This window comes from Paralichthys olivaceus, chromosome 3 (assembly GCF_024713975.1).
Source record: "Paralichthys olivaceus isolate ysfri-2021 chromosome 3, ASM2471397v2, whole genome shotgun sequence".
Classification (NCBI taxonomy): domain Eukaryota; kingdom Metazoa; phylum Chordata; class Actinopteri; order Pleuronectiformes; family Paralichthyidae; genus Paralichthys; species Paralichthys olivaceus.
Genome location: NC_091095.1, coordinates 26,654,098 through 26,658,620, shown reverse-complemented (window position 1 = coordinate 26,658,620; position 4,523 = coordinate 26,654,098). Strand labels below are relative to the sequence as shown.

Sequence of the window (4,523 nt, the reverse complement as noted above, 5' to 3'; positions counted from 1 at the left end):
GTGGGCGTAGCAGGCAAGGTACCTTTGTTTAAGATGATTTACCACAACCGTGTTTGGACTCGGTGCTGTGGTGGCAGTTTCTGTGAAACAAGCACAAAGTCAAACACTTCTTTCTTTAAGTTTAATTCAGCATCTGCAGATGGACTCATTGGTACACATCACCTGAATGACATGCACAAATAAGCAAAGAACATAGGAGAATCTGTGTTCTTATAACTCACAGCCCCCTCCCACTAAGCATGCAAAGGTATATATTACCCTTCTGTATTTTCACTCAGTGGAGGAGACATCCTGTCCTTTTGTTTACATGTTCTGTGGATGACTCCCCCCCCCCTGTGAGATCCCAGTTGTTTGATCCCAATCAGAGATACGAGATACCATAAAGTTGTGGTTTCTCAAGGCCATAAAACTCAAGTTTCTTAAGCCATCACCGTAAACCTTAAAGTTGCCCTTTTAGATGAACAATTTGGTCAACCATTTGGTCAGTCCTCCACATACATGTCTGTTTATGCATTTATACACACACAAATGTAAAATTTCCATTACAGTGCTAAAAGTGTTATAGCTTAGCAGGGATCAGTGAGGATGAGGTTGTATTTAAAGGGACCGCTTTGGTGAGAGAATGGGCTGTGATTGGTGGGTGACTGACGAGCACCCATAAACCTATCGGTATAGCTGAGCACATGACTCCGTGTCCTGCATGAACTAACACAATGCTTCATTAATCACAATTCTGGTTTAGGATTTCCACAATGACATTCTAACTTTAAACTTCATTTAAGGTATCTTGAATTGAGGCAAATTAAAGCTGACCTTGAATTATGATCAGTCAGAATCAAATTGTCATATATCACAAATCATAAACTGGATTTATTTTCATAATTAATTATGGATACAATTCCAAGGTATGTTGCAGAAATCTGGAATGGATATCTATATCATTGAGCATTGTACAAGAAGACAAGTAAATTATTTTTAAATAAACAGCATGGAACATGGACATGTTACTACATGTTCTACTGAATAAGGGATCAGCCACATGCTATCCGTAATACAAACAGCCATCATCAGGGACATAGTCATCAGAGAGATCATAGTTAATGTTCAACCCAAGGTACTTGTAGTTCTTTACAAAGTCTATCACCTGCCCCTTGATGATAGTACTCAGAGTTTGAGGGCTGATGCCTAAAACTCATGTCCTTGGTTTTTGTCACATTTAGTAGTAAAAATGCAGTCACAGCAATACAGATTCACAATCCACAATGGGACCATGGCTGTTCTCATCCGCATGGAGGAGACTGACTGTCACAGAGTCATCAGCAAGTTTGAAAAGTAATCTGTTGTCATGCCAGCTGCGGCAGTCATCAGTATACACATTACAGAGTGAAAAGACACAGGAGAAGACCCTGTGGATGATGACAATGCCTCTTACGTGCATTTGTTTACCCTCACTTTCTGTGTTACTTGTCAGTTGCAGCTCGAGGCATCATGCATGTATCCAATATTATCTTTTCCAGGCACTATACTGGTACTGTAGTACCTACAAGTTATGCACGTTCCATTTTGCATGGGGACATTTAAAACAAACCAGTCTACAACATAGTAAAAATCACATGCAAATCAACTGCCCTCCTCATCTTTTCATATGTTTTTACTCCCCAATTTTTTAATGTGGATTTAGAATTTGATACTGAGCATAGCCGTGAAATTGGCTCCCCAATAGAAATGGTAAAGGTTGTCAAATTAATGTTACCTACATAAATCCCCACAGATTTACAAAACATTCTCAGAACACAGTTTACATCACAGTAAGGTATCACATTTTTTATTACTCACCTTATTGATGGAACCTCAACCATATTTACTGTCCCTGGCTCAGACTCTCTCTCAAGCATCTACAGTAGGTGTTTTCGTTCCCAAAACACAGTCTCTCTTGTGGTTTCAAGAGTCTGTAAGAGTAGAACATGAGGTAGAGCATTCAGCTACCAGGCAGACACCTTCTGTGCATTTAAGGTTAAACTTAAAACATTCCTTTTTGATAAAGCCTGGCTGGATCAGGTGAGTCCTGAACCGCCCCCCCCCCCCCCCCCCCCCCCCCCCCACTGTTTCTCTCTCATTGCAGGTATCTCTGACTCCAGAACTGAAGGAGAACAACTATTATTATTATTATTATCATCATTATTATTATTAACAACAATACTTAATTAATTATTATATTAATTGTTGCTGCTATCATTAATAATCAATAACTTCTTTACACTGTTATCGTTTACATTTTAACTAGTCAGAGCTGCTACCTGATGTTGCTCAAGTGTTCCGGTCTCTCGCCTCCCCCTCCCCACTGTTTCTCTTCTCTCCCCATTTTTCTCTGCTCACCCCAACCAGTAGAGGCAGATGACCGTCCACATTGAACCTGGTTCTGCTAGAGGTTTCTCCCTGTATGTGAGGGAGTTTTTACTCTTCACAGTCACCAAAGTGCTTGCTCATTGTGGGAACTGTTAGGTTTCTCTATATTAAACAATATTTTAATGTCTTGACCTTCTATGTAAAGCTCCTTGAGATAATGTATATTATCATTTGGTGCTATACAAATAAAATTTAATTGAATTTGTAGCACCGGTATCACACCACTTACTGCGCCACTGGACCAGTTCTAGGTTCTAAGGAGTGGGAAGCAAGACTAATCACACCAGAGACCGTTGCTCTAAGTACAAAAGGCCGGCAATTTACTGAATGCAAAACACACATATAAAATACAGTACACAAAACAAAACAAATACCCTGCAGGTTCCTAATACTAAGGCAAGTATAATTGAAAAGAGTATTTCACTTTTTCCTTTCGTAGCTAATCTAAGTTAAGTTAGACCAGTCTTTTTTCTCCTCAGTTCAATTTAGTCCGAAAAAAATAACAAATCAATCAGTTCAGTTCAAACTAGTTCCTGATACTCCTACCACTGAGTCACCATACGCCGAAGATTTCCTCACTGGCGCGAAGGAGTAGATGAGTTGAAGGTGAAGGTCTGGGTCTGGCTCGCCATCTTGAATCCCGTCTGTGTGTGCACAGTCCTTGCTCCGACCCAGCTTCAAACCGAGCAAAAAACCTGACCTGTGTAACATGTCATAAACACAAATAATCTCTTTTTAAATCCTCAAATCACACAATTAAATGTTTCACAGTTTCTGAGTTGTAACGTTACTGCTACGGTGTTTTTTCGTCTCAAAATGGCAGCGGAGCGGTCTCTTTCAACTCACGGCTCCGTCTCCCACACAAACTACAGCGCATACCTTTCATTTATACAGCTTACACACACTTTTGTAACATTTACAGTCTTCATAAACCCAAAAAAATAACTGATAAACAGGTTATGACGGAGCATTTCCTTGTGAATAGCTACGTTTTTAGCATTAGCTTTCCGCTAAAAAGGTACAACGCAGCAAAATTGCAAGAAAATGAACACAAAACTCACCAAAACCGGTGTGACTTAGTTCTCATAAAATCCCCGTCAGTTCCCGACCAGGTAAGTTATATTTTTCAACTGCTAAATCAACTTTTTTCACTCTTTTTCTGCTTATTAATCGCAGCTCGTTTTTCTCCGTTTTCTCCTCTGCTCTCTCCCTATGGTCTCTGCTGCAGCATCACGCAGGCGCTGCGTTGAGTGTCACTAGTCCCTTAAAGGGGCAGGCATGAAATTTCTGTCAGCATACTTTTAATCTTAAATAGACATTAAATTATTGTTGTATGAACATTTCTAATTAACTTTGATGAATTGACTTACATAAAATGGATCACTAATTTTAAACTTATTTATGCAGCCTTTAAACTATTTATTCTTATTTATATCATATCTTGACATGGGTTACAAATTGAATAGGTGATGGGATAATAATAGTAATTAATTGAGCAGTAGTATCGCAATATATTCAGTAAACTGTACAAAAATTGATATTTATTAAAATAAATAAATGATTGTGTGTGGGTGTGTGTGTGTGTGTGGGGGGGGGGGGGTTAGGATTAGGGGTTAGGGGTTAGGGTTAGGGTTAGGTAGGGGGATAATAGCCAAGCGTGTCCGCGTCCGGCTCGGTGGACACGTAATTTCCCGGGGTGCCAGAGACTCAGGACTTTGGCTACCTCCCCATTTTCAGGGGTGCTCTTTCCGTTGGTGGCAGTGGCCGGCAGCTACGACCTTCCGTCCCTGAGATATTCAGGGAAAAACACTCTCCATTATAAGCGAATGGGACGGTCAGTAGTGAATGATGCAGCAGTAGCAGCAGCACAACAGACCCATATTACTACTGTATTGTTATAAATATGATTATTATATAGTGTTATTATTATTACATACACACAAAGTGTGTTGTTATTATTACATTATTACATACTAGATATTTTATATTTCATGTTGAATGCTGTTTGCACCGGGGATAAGAGGGAAAAGCTATTTCTATTCTCTGTATGTCCTGCACATATGGCATTATTGATCATAAAGTTGACTTGACTTGAACACTGATAAAGTTGATTCAAG

The 4,523-nt window shown here is 39.6% G+C and overlaps 1 long non-coding RNA gene across 1 annotated transcript; it reads right to left on the bottom strand.

Moving 5' to 3' along the window:
• On the bottom strand, positions 1-3,821 carry LOC138407320 (uncharacterized). The gene is made up of 4 exons (XR_011240750.1): positions 3,468-3,821; positions 2,953-3,106; positions 1,837-1,949; positions 1-80 (listed from the first exon to the last, which is right to left on the bottom strand). It is a non-coding gene; the product is annotated as an uncharacterized lncRNA (long non-coding RNA).
• Positions 3,822-4,523: the final 702 nt, after the last annotated feature.